The sequence below is a fragment of the Rhea pennata genome, chromosome 2, assembly GCF_028389875.1.
Source record: "Rhea pennata isolate bPtePen1 chromosome 2, bPtePen1.pri, whole genome shotgun sequence".
In the NCBI taxonomy this organism is placed as follows: domain Eukaryota; kingdom Metazoa; phylum Chordata; class Aves; order Rheiformes; family Rheidae; genus Rhea; species Rhea pennata.
Window position 1 is genome coordinate 129,397,038 of NC_084664.1, and position 22,277 is coordinate 129,419,314.

Below are 22,277 nucleotides of genomic sequence, written 5' to 3' on the forward strand. Positions count from 1 at the left end.
GTCATTGATGAAGAAGAACAGGATGGGACCCAGTACTGAGCCCTGGGCAATGCCACTAGCCACAGACCTCCAACTGGACTCCGTGCCACGGATGACAACCCTCTGAGTTCTGCCTTTCAGACAGTTCTCAATCCACCTTACTGTCCACTCGTCTAACCCATGCTTCCTGAGTTCATCTAGGAGGATGTTATGGGGGACAGTGTCAAAAGCCTTCACGAGGTCAAGGTACACAACGTGCACTGCTCTCCCCTCATCTACCCAGCCAGTCATTCCATCAGAGAAGGCTATCAGGTTCGTTAAGCAGGATTTCCCCTTGGTGAATCCATGCTGACTACTCTTGATCACCTTCTTTTCCTCCATATGTCTGGAGATGACATCCAGAATATCCAAACCTTTTTCTAAAACCCAATTTGACATTCAATATAATGACTGTTCACTAAAATGATGCATTTAAAAAGCTGCATTTAAAAACTCAGAATGTCTAGACTTGTAGTAAATGGTTTGCCATATATCTGTGGACCCCAGTGAAGTTATGATTATGCTGGAAATTCTTCTTATCCACAACTTTTCAGAAGCCTCTAAAAACCTCACTATCTTAAAACAAGTAAAAGCTGTATTGAGTCAGAACCATGGCACCAGTGTATTTAATCAAGTGAAGAGGGAGACAGTGAAGCCAGAGTTGAGGTATTCCAGCTTCAAGGAAAAAAAAAAAAAAAAAAAAAAAAAAAAAAAAAAAAAAAAAGGAGGCAAAACAATCCACCCCTAAAACTCAGGAATTAGAAGTGTGGAGATAGGCACAAGAAGAATGAAAAATGGTGAGATATGTGGAGGATTAGGAGAAATGCAGTCACAAGGAAAAGAGCAGAGAGGGAAAGGTGTTGAAAACAAAGGAGGGAACACCAAAGAGTGGGCCTGGAAGCAGAAAATGCATACAAGAATAGAGAAGTATGAGGGAAAAAAAATTGAAGAGACTATTCAAATACTCCTCCTCATCGCCTCTCTCTCCACTCTCATGTCATGCCATGAGGAACAGAGCTGGTGTGAGGGTGCAGTGGAGAAACACATTACCCCTGAAGCTCCTCCCAAAGCACAGCTCAGTATATTTTCAAGAAGGAAAAACAAGAAGGGGAGGAATCCCGTCAACCAGAAACACCTGCCAGTCAAACAAACAGAGGTTTACTGTAGATTCTACAATAAATCCAGCTGTTATTTTTGACATTGCTTCATCTCATGTTCGTTTGCTATTTGCTGCAGTGCTGATACAAGTAATAGGCTTCCCCTTGGATAGTCCTGAACCTACGAATACTCTTGGATCCAGTCCTCAGAAGTGCTTTAGACTGTGTAACTTGCTTAGTTATTTATCTGTTTATAAGCCTATCATATGACCTCACCATTGCCTATGTTTTCATCCTCCTCTCATACCTGTGATACAGATCTGTTTAATAGCTCCCCTCTCCTGCTAACAAAAGCCCCAAACAGGGAATTAAACAAGAGATTGAATGTGATAACCCAATGTTATAAAGGAAATTTTTCCAAATCCAGAAGTCGGATACAGGTCCCCTGCGCTTGAAGCTACTGCTACTGCCCATTAAATTGTTCCTTCTTCAGAGATGACTATCAATGACCTTTCTAAATAGGTTGGTGTAGAGAAATCAAACTCAAAACTCCCAAGATCAAGCCCCTTAGCCAGACAAATCCCAGGACACAGCGAACAAGGCTCTTAGCTACAAACGAGGCCATTTGGTTACAGCCTTCTCACTTGCCAGCACTGCCTGCCTGAAGGTAACCTCCAGCCCCAGCTCGAGCCCATCGCCTCGTCCTCTCCAGGGGACAGAGCCTCTTTGGGGACAGAGATGCCCCTCACCCACTTGAGCCAAATAATCACTGATCTCCACTTGTTTCTAGATGTTCTCCAAAAGCTAACAATTAAGGCGTGCTGGCTGTGTCAACGCAGCCAAGACCGAATGCTGTTTTCATCTCAAATCAGAAATTCTATCTTTTCTGTTTGTAAAGCAAGCAAGACACTGTCCCCCAAATTACAGATCTCTTGAAGCATTTGTATGAACACCAAACGTTGAATTAGTTTTCTGAGAAGACAGAAATAAATCCCATACAACATGACATCACGAGGGTGAAAATATGAAACATGACTGAAATTAGCATAGTTTAATTTGTGACCACAAAAAATTATAGCAGATTAATTACAAGGCTTTGAATGTTACTGATGTCAATCATTGGCACAGCTTAGACAGCTTTGCTGTCTTTCATTTTATACTACAACATATTTGGAATTAAGGTCTGAATTTCCTCAGCTTACAACATTTGGTTCTGAGACAATTTCAACATTCTAAGAATTGATTTTTACCCTTAAATTAGCCAAGTATACTCTCAAACTTAACATTTTCTTCTTGAAATAAAACAGCAGTGATAATTGCTAATTTAAGACCTCACACAATATAAATTTACATTCTGTAGCCAAATATGGAGACTGGAAACAGATGAACAAAAAATGCTTTCTACTGAATGGAATTTAAACTAATAAACAGTGCAGTGTGTTGCTGATTTGATACATGGAACATCAGATATTGATTACTATTTTTTTTTCTTTGACACAAATATTTAAAGTCCTGTAATTTAAAACTGACATATATTGTGTAAAGTGAATTTTGCAAACTCCATTCAACTATTCAGGGACACTCAAACACTATTACCATTTTAAAATTTATTAGTGTACCATCACTGTTAAAAAATGCCACACTCATAACTACTGTCTTCTCCTTTTGTCTCCTTGGGTTTCAGGGTTTCAGTTGTTTTTCTTTATATTTACTGAGAATAAAGCTACTTGACCACATTCTTTCAATTTTTCCTGATATTAGATTTTTCCTCTTTTGTTTAGGAGCTTTAATGATGGATAAAAGATTTTAAACACTTTAATGCTTGCCACCTGCTCAGACCTTGAAATCAACTTCAGAGAGTGCTGTGGACAGACTCAGAAATGTTGAAACTTTCTTCCATTTTGGAGACAAGTAATAACAAGATAAACTAGAAAAACCCCTGGAGGCTTATGGCTAGAAGTCCCTTCTTGGGTTGAAACTCTTCATTCTAAAATTCTCACAGTTTACTGAATTGAAAGACTGCAACTAGACAAAATACAGACTGGAAATAAAGGAAAAACCTCCACCTGAAATACCGGACTATTTCAAGAGAGGATTCTGCCATGCTGGCACATACATCACTATGATTGAGGTCAGTAAAAGAAAACCTCAATCTTAAACACAAGGAACAAATATTCACAGCCAATCAGTCTGTGATCAAATAAATTAAATCACTCTTTCTGGACCTTTACTATTATCACGACATACCTCCCAAGACAGCAGAAGAAGAAAAGGAAAAGTCCTTCTGCAATTACCCTTGTTATTACCAACCCCAGGATAAAGAAACATATGTTAATTGAAAATCATACCTGTAAAAACACAGTGCTAAACTCTTGTCCAGGCTCTGAATGACAGATTATAACGCCATAACGCCTCAAGGGATCTGTTTGAAAGAAAAGATGAAAAAAAAAAGGTTAAAAAAAAAAAGTAGGAATATGGCAAGCATATACACTTCAGTGCTGCTGAACAATTCTGTAATGTTAGAGGACTTGGAAACCAAGCACCAAGGAGAGCCCACACTGCTCCAGGGAAGGACAAAAACGTGGGGTGGCCAGGAAAGCAACCAACAATATTTCAAATGAAAGAGAAAAACAAGGAAAGCAACACATCTGTCCATTGGAAAAGCTACGAGCTGTGTCACAAAACTAATTAAAAAGCCATTTGGGAAGCCTCGAAGCAAAAACTCGCATATGCCACCGTATGCAAGGTATGCAACCGAGTTGGCACCTTGCGGTGGGAGAATGCATAAACGCAAATAGGGCTCAACTTTGAAATGAAATTTCTAAGTCATTCATGAAGAACACTAGAAAACTGTGCATTTCAGGCTGTTATTATAGATAAATGCTATCAACTGCTTTTGACAACTTCCAGGTGAAGAACAAAAACATACTAAAAGAAAAAAATCACCCTAAAAAAACCTACTTCCATGAAACAGATTTATGAAGGCTAGGAATCAGTGTCAACTACCTCATCAGGATTCATCAAAGGAATAATATTAACATTTAGATGTTAATGTTACTGCAGCTCAGATGCCAGTCAATTTTGACATTAAAAATGTCGCTGGTAATGGTTCGTTTTTAAATGACCTCCCAGATATGGGGTTAAGTTCAAAAAGTAAATAGCCTACTAAACAACTTTGTTAAAAAGCTTCTAAGTTCTTACATGGTATAAGAAATTAGTTATTTACTTTCTAGCATCTATTTGCACAGATTATTCATGGAAGAACTACAGTAATGAACCAGGGACACAAAATTAATAAAATATATGAATTTCTATTGCTGCACAAGACTTAACTGCCTCTTCTCTTTTTCTTAATTAAGCACTTATTTAAAATACCAAGTGTTGCTGTGGTTTAAAAAAGTATTTACAAAATCCTACCATTCTAGTTAACCGATAAACATTTCACCTCACATTCTCTCCTTTTCCTCTCCAAAATTATTAGGCAAGATCTTAGATTTATATCAGTTTAAAGCCCACACAGAGAAAAATCCAAACCTTTGTAATGTCTCACCTGATAAAAATTTGTGTAAATATCTTCACAATACATAGGACAGACAGAAATCCCTCATGAATATTTAAAAGTTATGGGATAATTGTTCTGTAAATTAAGTTGCTATACACACAATAGTTAAGGAAGATAAATTAGTATATTCAAGATGTCCTTTGTATATAGGCATTTAATGATACATTAAAAATAATAATTGATACTTTCTTCAGGTTGCATTGTTACTGAGTACATAACGTTTTACATACATATTTCAATTTTCATTTCTGTCATGCACTTTTTTCCACTTTTGATTTTCAGCTGCATATGAGAAACTTTACAGCTTTGGAAGAATGAGCTAGACTGCACGCTCATATGTCAACCATTTATCATATAAACAAGATTTTCCTAAAAATATACCAGCAAATTTGCCCAGTACTTACTGGACAGAGAAGACCAGGCACTAGTAGCCAGTACCCCAGCCAATGCCCCTCAAACAACCGCCCCAAATCCCTGCCGACCCTCTCTTCCTGATCCTTCCCTCACTGTTCCTTCAAGATTAGATCTGAAAACTATATTCCTCCCCTCAGCAATTCCACTCCCAAATTTATGTGAAGGAATACAACACTGCAAACTGTGTTTAATTGTAAAATATTTTAAAGTAAGAGTGGATAGGTTGGGGCTTGTTTAAAACAAAGTTTTCTTTGTTTTTCCCTACTATGACTGATGAGCATCTCTGCCAGTGTAGTCTATATCTGTCTCATCTCATGATCTACTTTTATGTTTGAGCAGTATGTGTTTGTTTTTTTCTCTCCTCCTGCTAAATCCCTCTCAGCTTCATTCTGCTCCTTTCCAAGGCATTATCTCATCCTCAGTCAAATATCTCTAATGACCCCATAAACTATTTTTTTTTTAATCAGGCATTTAACAGTCCGAGGATTTTATCTAATAGTCAAAGACTGCAATATAAATAAATAAATAAAATGTGAGACAGCATCCAGCTGAGAGGTCAGTCCTATTCCATTGACTTGAAAGATTTGAGACTTCTGCTGTGGTCTATCCTGGCTTGAACTTGAGGTTTATGTTCTGTTTCAGTCCCCTTGTAAGACAGTAAACATATCCATAAGCTCACAAGAATTGTTAAAGAAAAATGATCCTGCCTCATTTCACCATCTGCTCTTCCTTTCTATTCGGATTCTTTGTGGTTGCTAGGATGAAACGTGCCTGCTGCTGTTTCTCAGTCCAGCTGCCCAGCTGCTGCTCCTCACCAGGAACCCCCACCAGTTACACGTTCGCACCCCGTGGATGGGCACACCTTCTACCACAAAGGCATGTTCACAGTTACTCAGCAGTCTGGGGCATCAGCAATGCAAGGACCTGCCTAAGAGCACCAACAGGCAGATCAGGAAAAAACACGCAGGTGTTTGGTGAATGAGGTCTGTCATCTCCTCTTGCTATGGCTTAAGAAATTACCATCCTCAAGCTTAGCACTCTGCCCTGCAACTGGAACAAAGCTGGCAGAGAAAAGACACCAGACGTCACTAAGAAGTCCAGCATCCACTGAGAAAGGTGGACTTATTTTTACATGCAGAACTGCACTGCAACAGGAAAGGAAGCCAAAAAATCCATTCTTCTAATATCATTGTGAGGCTTGTGGCCACCCAGCAGAAGGGCAGAAAAGTCAGGCTGGCACAGAAAGATTCGTCAATGCAGTATTTTTAAGAAGAGCTCCTTAACACAGACATAGTGCAAGGCCATGCACCAAAAAGCTTCCTTCCTATCACATCAAGGTATTTACACTTTTATTTTCTATTGATATGAATAAATACATTCATATACAAACACACACACACCTATCTATATGGTTTACTCTAATACTAGTAATTCAAATGACTTGGGAACTATTCATAGGATAGCAGCTATATCCAAAATAAAACCCTTCAAAATTCTGGCAAGACTAGAAACTTTTCTATCATTTCCTCAAAATGTAACACTTATGTTATATAATTATTTCAAATAGCAACAGGGAAAACACATTTATGATGTGACTGTCAGTGTGAGCTATACAGCAGAAGATGTCCTTTTTTAATGAACAGCAGTGTATACCATTTCAAAAATGTATAGCCTGTTGCATCTAAGTGCTGCAGTGAGACTATTATAACAAAAAATTCAAGTATTAATACTGGAGCAGTTCTTGCACAGTAGATTGTCATAATTTTTGGTTCTACAATAAACATACTCTAATTCAAGGGTTTCTTGAGAGGACATGCATTAAACTGAAATTACTAGGAAGGAACACATCCCATGGGCTTCATTAAACTTAGACCTGGACCTACGATAGCAATGAACAAGATAGATATATAAGCACAATTCAAACAGTTAATGTTCTGTGAAGCTTTTAAGCATATTACTGGTTTCAATCATTGATAATAGAAAACAAAAGACCAACAACTCTATTTAGCAGCTGTAAAAGGAATGTACAAGGACAGACTGTTAATGGATAAAGCTGATGAGTGCATATAGAGTCAGATCATCAAGAAATACAGACAAAAAGGACAACATTGAACTAAGAGTTTTATACAAAACATGTTCCTAATAACTTATACATGCACATTAGTTTCATTATAAATATTCAGCCTGCCTTCACGTAAGCAATTGCACAGTGTTGCAAAGAAGGCCCTCTGTGCTACTCCCAGTCAGGAGGCACATTTCTCAAAACAAACCTAAGTGTTATACAAGTTCACAAGATCAACACAACAGTGCAATGTTCTCCAGTGCTTCAGACAGGACTAACGGCGATGCACTACCCTGCGCAGCATCTTTGAGAGCCCTGATACGCTCAACAGCGTGCTCACTGTGCCTGGAGACTGTGCCTGGTGCAGCTCGGATAGGAAAAAAAAGAGCCTAGGAAATCCATGGGCAGACACAATTAGACTTTGTAAGGGCAGAAACAAACACCACCTTAGTCTACGACAGAATCTGAAACAAATCCACCTGCCCAAGGCAGAACTATACTTTCACCTCACTGTTTCAAGAGGATGAACTGTTTTGGTAACAAATCTCCTTCAACACTTTCAGCCCAATGTACCGCCCCCCTTCAGCATTACATTTCAGGTGAACTTCTTAACCAGTTCAAGACCTTTAACATAGTAGAGAGGGACCAGGTACAGTACTGTAAACATTTTAAACCTATGAAAAAAGCATAGCTGCATGAAAAGCAAGAGAGAGAACAGAATACAACCCAAATCTCTGTAGGAAATGTGAACCAGTGTTCAGAACATCTGTCAGCACAAATAAAGGTATAAAATCCTCCATTCTCAATTACTTTTTTTTTTTGAGTAAAAGAAGTGTCATATAAATATTTCTTAAGTTCCAATTACTCATACAGATATCATTCTAGTGGCTTTAGAAAATCTCATCCCTTCTGCATGCACTATGCCAGATCATTGTCACAAAGTTTTGGCTCCTCTGCCTATCCATCTGTATCGCCCAGGGCCAATTCAGAGCAACCCAGAAGGCCCTTAAATAATGTATGCTTGTCTTCTCCACGAGATGGAAGGTAGGTAATAAAGAAACAAGCTGTATTTATTCCACACTTTCTTGGGAAGTTGTAGTAAAATAGGCAGCCAGCCTTAGCTTGAAAAGGAGTTCATGTATTTGTGACCAAATCACTACCAAACAACTGGTCTTCAAGATGGTTGTAGAACTTATTACTGCTGGTAACTAACATAATTAGGTTTTTCAGTTCTTTTTTGGACTTCTTTGTGGACTTAGAGGTCCTTGATTTCACTTTTCTTGCATGTATATGATTCAGATAAAAATACAGCTAGGTATATCACCACACACTGAAAACACTGATTGCATAGTATATACCACATGCTGTGAGGAGTCATGACTTATGTTTATTTCTGATTTCAATCATTTCTTAAATTTTTCTCTTTATGTAAATTAACAAGGTGAGTGATAGCAGATCTGTGTTACCTCTACAGGAACGACTTTTGCTGGTCTCTACAACATTTTCTTTTACAAACAGAAAGTGGTCATAGAGTATTTCTCTTAAAAACTGATAAAATGTGATATAGTGCCAAAGACATGGTAGTTGACATCTGTGCAAAAAAATGATGGATCATTTGGATCTTATCGATGGGCTCACGAGACATATTTTAACTTTTGCCTTAGCATGAATCATTAAAGCAACTGTCCTCACCTTTCCAATTCCCTTCTTAAAAAAAAAAAAAAAATGGGATAGGTCAAATCTAAACAGCAAGAGAAAAGCTGATGTCAGACTTCTAAAAGTCACAAAAATCCATGAAGCTAAGCCATGTACACAAAGCAATTTACCTCCTGAGCTTCACCTTGAAGTCTGAACAACCGATGTAAAGGCAGAAATTATATTAAACCTAGGCAGAGAGCAATGAAGCCAAAATAAGGAACTGTGGACTACAGTAAGACGTAAGACTGTAAAAAAAAAAAAAAAAAAAAAAAAAAAAAAAAAAAAAAAACATTAATTTCAACATTTTTCAGATCAGTCATTCACAAGAGTTTGAATTACATCAGTTCCCAATTCACATTTTCTACGCCTTTGTTCTCCCACAGACTCATTCAAATTTCTCTTTAAGAAAAAAAAATTCTTTTGCAACTGCTATAAAAACACTGAATAAGGGCCAGGCAGCTGGCCTACTGCAATTGCTCATTATACTAATTTTAACAGTTTCTCTCACCTGCTGGTAAAAATCAAGGTCAAGTGAAATATGTTAATAACTCCTATAAGGAGATCTTAGGATCTTAAAATTCAATTTGTAGCTAAATAAATTCTAAGCATTTTTAATATTACCAGCTAAAGGATATGCAAACTGTTGAGGAAGAAGTGATACTCCCTTTCAAGAAGACTAATTAAATAATAAAAAAAACTTTGTAAAATCAGGCTGTGATCTTTAGGGTTAGGGCAAAGTAACACTGAAATATAAAAGCAACAGAAAAAAAATTTCCATCTCTTTTTGGCAAGCATCCTATTTCTTTTGGCGAGTCAGCCATATTTCTTAGGGTATCTTATCCTTTTGAGGTCAAAGATGTACACTTTTCACTAGTGGGGCCAGAAAACACTGTTCTATTCCACCAATGGCTTCTTTAGTTGGTTGCTTCTCAGTTAAGCATCCTTACACTGGAAAAGTACTATGTTGAAAGGAAAAACCACTGAAGAGCTCAGATCACTGATACTACATATTCCAAATTTCAAAAACTCAAGAGGAAGAAACCGCCAATGTGTCTGACACACAAGTCAGATCCCGGAGATTTCACACACACACACACACACACACGGCAACAGGCAAAGTTGAATAGTGCTTCATCCAGAATCAGGGACACAGGTCAATGACAGGCTGATGAGCCCAAAATCTGTGGCGTTACCTTCCTAGATAAGGAAAAGGCGATCAGGCTATTTTGGAATGGTAATTCTCTCCATTACAGATTCCTTCAACTGAACACTGTCGCGTATGCCAGTAAAACACTAAAGTTCTCTCCCTCAGGAGAGAAAATAGTTCTTGTTAGTGACACTGTAATACTGTGCATTTGATTGTGTCACTGCATACTAAAATATTTGTATGCACTCTACGTATTCATTTCCTTTAGCATGTTTTTTTTTTCATTTCTTGCCAAACTTAGCTTTTCCTTGGATATCCACAACCCAAGAATTGCCAAGACTTAGCTTAGACAGAGATTGGAATCTTAAAGAGTAATTAAAATAAGTAAAAGGACTCTTTCCCATTGCAGGAGAAAACTGAGGTGAAAGAAAAACAGAATGAAACTATTATACAGCGGGTTTTAAGTATTTTCTTAGGCAACATCATATTAAAGGCATCACAGTGCTTGCAGTCTGTCTTCTTTATGAAATGTGAACATATATATATATATATATATATATATATGTATGTATGTATGTATGTAAATAAACTTTCTCTAGCCATTCTTTTTGTTTCTTCCTGGTTTAAGTCTTGGCCCTAAACAGTATGACCTTAGAAACATTGCAACAGGAAAAGTGAAAACAACACAGGCAACTTCACGTGAACTAGCTGGATGCTAACAAATCTTGGTCAGGACACCAAGTGCCAACATGGGCACGCACAAAGGAGCACTGCGTGCCTGTGCTGCAAGCTGGCCCAAGTCACAAGCTGGCCTCCACATACGTGAGTAGGGAGGAAACTCAAAGCTGCAGACCATTCTTCAGTGAGCAACGTGGAGTGCATTTAGCAGGTGGTTAGAAAGTGCTCTGCAGAAGTTGCACAATATGTAACAGCTTACTTGCAACATAAGTTTTCCTTAATTGAAAACAAAAATTGGAAATTGTGCTTTAAACGCTTCCCAATCATCTCTATCTAAACATTCATCTCACTGTTCTTTGCAAAAATTACTGTAACATGGGAAAATAGAGATCCAAGGCAGTTATTGAGCTACAAAAATGAAATGGAAAATTCTTATGAGAATGAACATCACATCATCAGGGACCTCGCGCATGAATCATGGCTAAACTTTGCTCACCTTCATCCTGCCAACAGAAGGTGACTTAAAAAACAAACAGGTCTGATAGCTTGTATGATATTTTTACATCTGGATGTGCCACTTTATCTCACTCAAAAATCGTACTTGGTGTTTCCACGATGGAATCCCCTATTACTTCACTTGTTTAACTGTAATAATCAACATTAAATATCAGGTAGCCTCTCATCCTGAGACTGACACTGAACACTTGATCCAGCGTATTTAGCTGGACTCAGTATTACTTAATCTAGTACAAAAGAAAAACATTTTTTGAAACAAGTAGCTGCTATATTGGTTGCTGTTGAAGCATATGTCATGTGTATTACCTTGCTCAACAGTTACTACTCCATAAAATAGATAAAAGAATAGTTTTTATAAATGGGTATGTAAAGCAATACAGTTAATTCCTCCTAATCCTTGGTCCATAACCCTAGGCAGCAGAACATACACATCTGCTAGGTAATACTTCTTGGTGAGGAGATGGAAATGAAAATAGGACTCTGCATTACATATGTGCACTAGTTCCAGAAGGAGCTTCTTCCTTCCTCTCTACAAAACCCTTTGATTTTTTTATGCAGCTATCTAATTAAATTTCAGTGGGCCTTTCAAGTTTTCTGATGTCTAGCTGTTTTATGTTTAGTCCAAAATCAAAAGAGTGCACACACTCATAGACGCTCCTCTTATTAAAAGAAACCAAAACAAAAATGGTTTGTCATATGTAAAGATAACCCCTGCTCCACTTCAATCATTTCCTCAATGCAACCACAGAAAAAAGATCATGCATGTAATTCCTACCTGCACCATAAACTCTACCTTTCTAATATTTTATTCATTCACTTTGCAAAGGGGTGCACATCACGTCAAGTTCCAAAAGGAGCATCAACTGTGAGCAACATTTCTTTAACAATTGATCAACACTGTGTTTTTATTACTGTATGTTAGAGAGGGAGAGGTAGATTAGCTTCTTCAGTCAGCAAGAAATAAAAACATGCAATCATATTATCAATCTATTTGATTTTAAATCTGTGGTCAGTGGTTCCTTCATGAGTCCATGTGTTATTCCAGAGGAATTTTCAAAAAATACCTATGAAATGCAAATATATCATCCGAAGTTGTAAGTTCTTTATATAAGAATCCATTCATATATCAGACAACTTTTAATGGTCTGCACTTCAAAAAAAAGTTGAAACTTACTGCTCCACATTATGCATTCTGAAAATAGTAACTCTGTTAGAATATATATGTACAGTAACTGCATGTGGATTTTCAACTGGAAGTTAATGGAAGATATATTAAAAAAAAAAACCTCAAATTTATCCAGTCTTACCTCTCTAGTGGCTAACCTGGATGTTTATAACATGCCTGATCATATGTTTTAAGACCTCTACAACACGTATGTTCTTTCAGGCTAGCACTAATAACATGTGATTCACTGAGATTCAGAAATTCTATCCTGGAAATTATTCCTTTTTCCCTTCCTCATTAAGAAAATTTTGGACATTTTGCCATCTACGCTACGTTCAGTACTGCTGAGAAAGAGAAGGGCCTTTGCAGAGGTTAAAAGCAGATTCTGGGCACCGAGCCAGTCTCCAACTGTGCTTTGCCCTGCTAAACTGTGTTTAGATTCCCTGAAAGAGTATACAGTATCTGAATAAAGGCTTTTGAAATACCAGAGGCAATCTAACCTGAAAAAAAAACATGGAAGCTGCAGTAGATACGGTGTTTAAGCACCATTTTTCCACTTCAGTCATTAACAGAATATAATTTACATTTGAATCTTGGCTCTTTAGCAGCATCTACCTGTCTTTGTTGGATGTTTGTGTTTGACTGACACAGAATTTTTAATTTTATACTATCCAAAATGTTCTAAGTTCTTCAAAGAAAAAAAAGTTGGGATCAAGACTTACTGAATAGTGACAAATTTAAGAATGGATGTAAAGAGAGAATGAAAAAAACTAGGAGATAATGACCAGCTTTTCCTTTTCTCTAGTTATATACAGTATTTGGAGTCACAGCCTCGTGTGCACAATTGTCTGAAATGAGTTTCTGGGTCTTCTCGTATTGCCTCTGTGAAAAATCTCAGTTTCTCTGGAGATATGGCAGAAAAAGGTAGAGAAAAGTGCAAGCTGAAGAACAGTTGAGGGTGAAAACGGAATCAAACACTAGAATATTTCTTGGATGCAACACAGTAAGGAGGGAGTGATGTCTCTTGGACACATTACTGAGAACCATACCAGCTGCCCAGCATAGGGCATTGACACACCAGAGCAAGTTTGGAGGTTAGAGCACACAACATATGAGGAGATGCTGAGAGAACCAGGTTTATTCAGTCCTAAAAAGAAAGGGCAAAAGGAGGAGCTAATTGCTATCTACTGCTACCCAACAGAAAGGAGCAAGGGCTTTTCTCAGAGGTGCACCAGGAGGATCAGAAGAGACAATGGCCACTACCTGGGACATGGGAAATTCTGACTCTGTATACAAAGCAAAAATCTTTTTACCCTGAGAGAGGTCAAACACTGGAACAGAAGCCCAGAGAGGCTTGGAGATGCTCAGACCTTGCCTCCACAGGGCCCTGAGCAACCTGATCCAACTGGATCTGCTTTGAGCCACAGAACGGACTATGTCCCCTAGGGTGGCCCCTTCCAGCTGACGTGATCCTCCAATTCTCATCTTGCTACTTCAGTTTCGTGGGCTAACAGTACCTTTGCCACAACAGCAAATCTTCCAAAACACGGAAAACACAATAATACATATTATACCATACACGTCAAAACCCATCACCACAGATACCCATTTCATGCTATCATTCCTTTTTTCCTCCATTCTTGAAAAACTAAGAAATCTGCTTCTGGGTATGCGCTGTACTCTGTGCCCTCTATACTTCTGCCTTTTGTTTCTCTCAATAATTTAGCCGTCTACAGCACACAAAATAGGATGGAAACCAACAGAAAAAGAGGCAAAAGGGGCGACCTACCTAGAATAAAAGCTTTCATTTTTTTTGTCGTGGGCACCTATAATTTATTCAGGAAGGCAGTTAGTTAACAGGCAGTGCTGTGCGGGATCTCCATGCAGGTAGCATTTAGGAATCAGTTGAGGGAATGGCCGAGAAAGGAAGCTGCTGCCGACTGGCATTCAACTTTTGGCAGAGGCTAAACAGAAGGTTTATGAGCAGCACTGCGCTGCACAAGCCTTGCTGGCTGCAACAGCATTCAAAATGCTGCAAGAGTCCCAAGAGCCACTGTGTGGCAATACTGACACCCAGGGCTGGGACAAAACTGAGTGGAAGGTACAAGAAATCCTGTTATTTAGCAGCCATCTACAGTTAAGGGAGATTTCTGATGCCACCAAGCATATACTAGGCAGTGAAATTACAGAGGATCTTGTGCATTATTCTGATCTCAGTGTTTGTATTCAGTAATCTCCTCTTTGAATTACCACCACGATCTTTTTATTTAAGTATTATAGAAAATAAGAGAATGAAGCAAACTTTGCATTTGTGACATCAATATGCTTATTAATGAATGTCTTTATGCAGTGGATGTTGTCCACACCGAATACAAGCAGAGATATTACAAGCATGTTTTAAAGGTCAGTGAGACTTCCCAACAGGATCTCTGTGCTGCAAACACTATCTTTTCTTCCTTAGTTTATTTTACCATCAAGTTATCTATGCTGTTATTATCCAATGGGAGTAGCAGAGCAGTGTATTAAGTTGTTCCTGAATTCAACAATAAGAAACACTTGATGCCCAAGGAACTGTTTTACCCTAATTCCTATGAAAGAAATAATTATAATTGTCTCATATCACCGCACTTTCATTTCCAGGTGCCAAACATTACTACAAAGCCTTCTGGTAAGGAATTTATTATGTATGTATGTACTACAATTTACTTGAGCGATGCTAAGAATTAATAATGTGCACATTATATTTATTGTTTTTCTACTGATAACTTATATGTATTTATCGTTTTACCTAGGCTCTGAAAGCAACACACCTGCTCTCTACTAGACTCCATAGCCGTGTTACTTTTGTCCTATAATTCTCTCAACAAATTTTAACTGTAAAAATGAAGCATCACCTACATAAAGTGCTTCACTTCTGAGCTACTGTTTTTACAAGTCACAATGACAGTACAGCATTCTCAATAGATGAATTGTAAACTGCCAAACCTGAGTACTGAGCCCCCTTTTAGGAAACTGCAATTGCAAGGGGGAGGCAAAAGCAGCGGGCACCCTCCGGGCTGCCTGGGCTGGGGGCCGCAGGTACGCGGTGCCGATGCACGGCTCACCTGTCAGACGGAAGCAGCGCACGGCGGGATTGCCCCAGGCCCAGGCTGGGTCGTTACAACGGCGGCGCGCTCACTTTGCGAGCCTGCTCGCCCCTCTTGCAAAAACGGAGTTCACTTCCGGCAACCGGGAACAAAGAGCGGGAGCCGAGCCGAAGGACGAGCCGAAGGACGCTCCGCTCGCCGTGCAGCGGGGCAGCTGCTGCCCCCGCGCCTGACAACGGCAAATCTCTTAGTCACTTCGCAGTTCTGGGAACAGAATACGGTCTTGTAAAATTATAATACCATTTTAACGCTACCATTATTAGCATTGTCTTCAGACAATGAAATGTTCCGATTGTACTCACTGAACACGCACTGAGTCACCGCACATTAGTTTAAATAGCACAACTGTGTGAACACATGTTCTTTAATTAAATCCACACGCAGAAGAAAATCTCAAAGGGAGAACTCACTTTTTACACCATGCAAAAGCAATCCTCATTGCTGCCCTTCTGCAGCCTGAACAAATTGAGGCAAAGGGCTTAACCGCACTACTAGTTTCCTGCCCAGTAGCAGCCAGCTACAAAAAGCCACCCCTAACACGCTGTCTTTAAAAGTGTTTAGGCCTGAACTCAAAAGGTTTGATTTGGTGACCTCCGCAACAAAAGCGGAAACGGTAACTGGAAGCTTGTACTCATCAGCAACATGCTGACAGAGAACTTTCGGGTTCCCTTCCTCCTCCTTCAGCACTGAGCAGCATCTAAACAAACAAAAAACCAAAACAAAACCAAAAACCACGTACACCCTCACATGATTTCCCACCATCTCTAACAAGCTGCCTCAGTTAGTGTCTCATGTTCAGATTAGGAGATATCCAGGAGACCTCAAGTTGGAGCACAGAGAGGGATCTTCTGCCCAGACCCTCGTTCTCAGGTGCGTGAGAACTGTGCGCTGCCAGTTCACCATATATTGGTGATACCAATGCACATTACAAAAAAAAGCAAACTGCTCTGTGTTCAAACTTACCCAAGCTTATGCCCCTAGCTAAATCTACAGCCAGGAACAGAAATAAGACAAAGCGCAAAATAAATAAAACTACAGAAGGCAAAAAGGGGTTAAAACAAATGTCCAACTTTTCACACTAAGGCTGTGAGACTACTCTAAGCAATATTAGGATCTTCCTCACAGAAAGACTGCCCAACTTGCCTGAAAGCACATTTACTTTACACTTCCTAAAGACTCCTACATCTAATATCTAACATGCAATCAAATATACTCATTATAAAAGCATTTTACTCTTATGGACACTCCCAATATAGGACATTTGAACAAACTGCCCTGCCTGCTGGAGAACGACTTCAGTACAACATGGATTCAAAGCATGTAAACTAAGGCTGGTGAGTTTTGGTGGTATGAATATGATAAGTCAAAATTAGGAAGCTAGCCTTTTTATGCCCCACACTTACAATTTAGCAAGAAGCAAAGCTTCCTCTAAAAGGGGCTCTGGTAACTTGCCTGGCCTCCTAGAGAGGCTTCTCTTCCTCTCCAAGGACTATTATATACAAAGTCTAGGGGAAAAAATACCATACAGTCAGAGGTTTTGAAGTTAAACAGTGTGAGGACTTCCATACCCCCTTAGTACTACCCGTTTCCTAACACTGCTAAAACGCATGCACATGCAACAGTTCTTCTCTATTGTAGCTTTGACTATAGTAAAAGTAATACTACTAAGAAGTCTTGTTTTTAAACACAGAGTATATCTGAAAAGGATTGATTTTCACAGGCAAAACCCTCTTTCCCTGAAACAACAAGAAATGGGATATTCTTCCCACGTGACAAAAGCTGTAGAACAAGGTTTCTTGAATATCAAGAACATAGACAATACCTGAAAATGTAAAGAATCGTTTCTCTTTCCATCTGAATCCTCATGCCCTGCTGCAGTTGCTGCCACAGAACCAGGAGGCAAAGAGCCAGGGTGCTTTAAGCTGCGCTGAAGGCAACTTAGGAGCTGGATACCAAGAGCTGGCAGCTAGACCCCTCGTCAGGGCCCAAAGTGACAGAAAACACTACTGTCAAAAGGTGCTTTTATCCTATTTTAATTCTCCCCTTTTCTCCTGGCACTTAACTGGTGCACCTGTACAATCCAAACCTGGTCGTCCGCTGTGGCCCACCTAAGCACGGCATGACGCACAGTTTCGTGTTTTAAAAAAAATTGAATTGAAAAACTGAATTAATAGAAATGCTGGAAATAGCCAGGAAACCACAACGAATTAAAAGAGGATAGTTGCCAACCTCCACCTCTGAGAAAACTGGTTAACCAGTTAACCAGTTAACTGCTGGTTAACTAAGGAAGTTAATCCTGCCCCAAGCCCACAGAAACATGGGAACGAGCCCTGTGGAGGGGAACTTGAAGGTCTTCGCTTCAGGTTTGGCCCTATCTTTATGTTTATCATTCTCAAACTTATTTCCACCCCGAAGAAGGCCATTCAAAACAGTTTGCAAGTCGCAAAATAAGCAGGCTGTCACCTTTGCACAAGGCATTGTAGCCATTTCAACGTAGACCAGTAATTTCCGTCTCAGTTGTCTAACAACGAGCAAATCTAGTATAAATTATGAAGGGAATTAGTGCGGGAATTTAGGATCCTTTTAATATAGTAATCCCGAGCCAAACTTTTAATCAGTCTCACATTCCTGAATACAAGGAGGAATTTCTTCACTGAGAGTGTGACGGAGCACTGGACCAGGTTGCCCCGAGAGGTTGTGGAGTCTCCTTCTCTGGAGATCTTCAAGGCCTGCCTGGATGCAACCCTGTCTAACACGCTCTAGCTGACCCTGCTGAGCAGGGAGGTTGGACTAGGTGATCTCCAGAGGTCCCTTCCAACCTCAAACATTCTGTGATTTTGTGATCATTACCACAAACTGAACGGAACAAGTTTTCAGAGAAGGATAGTTTTAACCATCTTATTCCTTCAAATTAAACAAATACTGACCAAAGGCTAAGTTTTAGTATTATTCACAGCTACTTAGGTATAAATCAAGACTAACCAGACTACATAACTATTTTGTTTTTCATTTTGTTACCAAGCAGATGAATACATATCCATGAAACCACGCAACAACTTACTGTAAAGAAGCAAAGTTTTGCATCAGACAACACAGTCTCTCCTCTCCTGCTTAATCTGTACCTTTTTAAATAAGAAAAGGCCCCTAGTGCAGAGAGGAAGTCTTCCAAAAAAGCTACCTTTCAGTGGTGATAAAGTTTATCCTGTACGGCTTACAGGCAAGCTTGTACTCTATAAGAAAAAGTTATCAGACGTAATATATTTCACGTTAAACATTTAGGCCTTTTTCCAGTGCCAAAATTGGTATTTTTAATTTTACTTTACAGAGGTTCTGCTTTTTCCGCTCCTAATTTAGATGTCAAGGTAAGCTTTTTAAGTGTTATTCAAAAATAAAAAGAAAAACAAATAAAACAAAAATCAAAAGAATAATCACATTTTGGTGAAAATAATGTCTGAGAAGACAAAATGCCTACAGCATAAAAATATAGAGCACCAAATTTTTTAGTTCACAAATTCAATCCTAGAGCAATTTTTAATAGCCTACAAAATTGTAAAGCCTTGTAAAGTCAAGTTTACAATAGAAGTTGAAGCAGCCCCTCACTGTACCAAAGTGCCACTATAACGCAAACTTTAAAAGCATCAAACTTTAGTGAATTACGAAACCCAGTAGTTCCCTATTTTTCACACGTAACCACTTCCATAGAGAGCAGTTCTCTCTACTATATGACATACTTCTGATGCTGTAGACGGTTCTTTTTCAACCGTTTTTGTCAACTTACAAATGACAAACTGCGTACTAAACCACTAATCTTGTGAAACTTTCTTAAAAGCAAAAATATAATTGCGCATTTTCGTTTAATGTATGGATAAAATAAAAAGGGACAAGACAAAATGAGAATGAATATATACAAAAAAATCAAAATTTGAAGTTTCGTATTTTGAAATGTATAGGAGAGAAGACAAACCTAATAGTAAGAAGAAATTCAGACAGCAGCAACAGGCAACTTAAATGAACAACTGTTTAGTCTTTCTATTAGAGGGGCCTTTAAGTAGATCTGTTCCTTTTCTTCTCAGTAGATTTAAAGAAATCTGGATTTTGAAGAAATCCACTTCAGTAAGTGTGTGCATCACCTAAATACATATGCATTTTCATACTATTTTTACTGAAGTGTAACAAATAATAAAAAAGTGTAACAAATAATAAAAAAAAGCTTAATAAATCTATATGTGCTGCATTTTCCTAGTAAAGGGCCAAATTTCATAGGTATAGCAGATCCACCTTTTTAATATGACACCATGCACCAGCACTGAAGAGTCAGTATGTCCTAGACAGTTAGTGAAAACTTCTGCAAAAATCCTCGATTTTTTTTTTACAGTATCTTACTAATTCTTGTAAAACAGCATTTTTTTCCTCCCACTTGGATTTGTTCTTCTTCTTTCATTCACCATCAGTGACTTAAAAATTTAGAAAGGAACTACAGGAAATACAGACTTTGTTATACTCTGTGTGTGTGTATATATAATATATATAGATATATTTATAGATATATATTTTTATATATTTATATATATATAGATATATATAAATGCGTATATAGTATTTGTTTATGTATGTTAGCCTGAATATCAAAAAAATTGCTGCTTTCCTTCTCAGCATACCTTCTGATACTGGTAAAAGCAGAAGGAAAATCTTAACTGAAATGTCATCATTTACGACGTGCAATATTTTAGAGACTAAAATGCAACTTACCTCAGGGCAGAAGGAGAAGAGAGTAAATGAAAAATGTCAACATATGCCAAAAATACTGGCAAAGATGAAAGAGCAAAACGAGGTCATTAAAGAATGCAGTTATTTAGTTCCCGGATTAAGTTAACAAAAAGTAAAAATAATAGAGGATCAACATCCCCCGGTTACTAGGATTTGGAGAGAACGGAATAAAACATTTCTGAACCAACTCCTGATTTCTCAAACTACAGGATATCAAATATAACTATGAAATTTTGTGAAAGTTTTCACTTTTCCCACGGTGAAACAAGTCTCCCTTCCCCTGGCAATTTTTCCTTTCAAGATGTGTTCTGGATTGGCTCCCACGGAAGGGAGAGGCCTGGCAACACTAGGTGCATTGGGAAATATTGCCTGGCAGATTGACCAGAGATGTTAGTATGTTTTTGCCACCCCTAATATCAAAAAGAAAAAAAAATAATCCAATATAAGTTCTTGGAAGTCCTTACAAGGATGCTGCTGGTTTTGTCTGAACTGCTTGAACACTGAAAAATTTCTGATAATCAAGAAGGGGGGACTACACCAAATCCTCACTTATGTTGTGCTCAAAACCCATACCAAAACACCTAAAACTATTTGCACTGGCTAGACGGACCTTGCAAAAAAAAAAAAAAAACCCCAAAAAAAAACAAAAAAACCCACCAACCTGGGTCATCCCAGCATTCGCCCCTTGTTCAAGAGAGAATTCTGAGATCCCTTTTATGAGGCACTGACACTGAAAGGGCCAAAAAAATAAATAAATAAATAAATAAAAAAAAAAAAAAAAAAGGAAAAAGTATGCTGTGGCTGGGAAGTAAAATAAAACAAAAATCATCCTGCACTTCAACAATAAAAGTCAAATAACAGTTAACTTCTATAACCTGCATCTCACTTTTCCTTAAGAAAACCTCTCTGGCTTTTCTGTTCTATGTTTTTCTGTTAGTAGGCATCACGATTGGTATTTGTGGGGGCTGTTGCCAAGTGCTCCTAAAACTTGCACCCCTACACCTCGGACGTGTTTGCCCGTGCTCATGCACGCGTAAGAAACAGCAGCGAACAGAGGCAGCCGTGACACGGAGGGTGCACGCAGCACAGCCAGCCACGGGCCAAAGCAATTTATGCAAACCGAGAAGATATTTTCCAACGTCGGTGTGGACAGCGCCAGAATGTGCAATTAAAAAGCTCTTTCCATAAATAAATATTAAAAAAAATATTTAGAAATATCTTGCCTCCAGGCAGCTTCCAGTTTCTCCTCCCACCCAAAAAAGCTACTGTGCTGCTTTGGTAACCTGTTACTATTGCCCACATGCACAAATACAGCGATTTCAGGCTTCTGTAGAAGTGAACCAAGTGAACCGCTGAAACAGACTCCAGTGTATTTTCAAAATGCAGGTGATTGCGTTTTGTTCAAGCTAGTCAAGTATAACTTATTTTTTCTGCATTTATTTTGCTTGCTTTTGGTATTCCCTCCAGTTTGTTGTGGATTTCTAATTTACAAATTTTAGCAGATTAAAATGGCAGAAGTCTGCATCTCTCATATTTGTAATTGCAGAATAGAAATAGTCTGGAGCTCACAGGTGCTGGATAAATCATGAAATATGGAACGTTTCTAATTTAGGTCACTAGTTTAAGCACAATCCCAGCGAACAGCAACTGATTCTTTAATTACTTTTTTTATTTTAACATTTTGCTACCTTTCTAGTGACCTGTATACGAAAGAAAGATCAAAGTTCCAATGCAGTCTAAACGAGTACGCTCACCGCCGCCGGCGGCTCCGCGCCGCCTCCCCAGCGCCCCAGCTCCAGCCTACGCGCGTTTCTGCAAACGAGCGGGCCCAGTCGTATTGAAAAGGAAATAATTATTTGAAGAAGTAACCACGTGCTGCAACAACACAAGAAACACAGTCAGGCCCCGTGCCACTCGTCAGACATGGGCAGCTGCCTAACGCAACGTAAATGACCTGCAGCACGTTAAGCAGTGGCACTGCACCGAAACATTCAGTGGCCTTGATAT

At 38.7% G+C, this 22,277-nt stretch overlaps 1 protein-coding gene across 3 annotated transcripts in view; it reads right to left on the reverse strand.

Moving 5' to 3' along the window:
- The window catches only part of FAM110B (family with sequence similarity 110 member B), a 111,189-nt gene that overhangs the window by 13,652 nt on the left and 75,260 nt on the right, over positions 1 to 22,277 (reverse strand). For all 3 annotated transcript variants that reach the window (XM_062570349.1, XM_062570348.1, XM_062570347.1), the window contains one exon: positions 3,464 to 3,537. The gene's annotated coding sequence lies outside the window, so the exon portion shown is untranslated. The remainder of the gene's footprint in view (positions 1 to 3,463; positions 3,538 to 22,277) is intronic.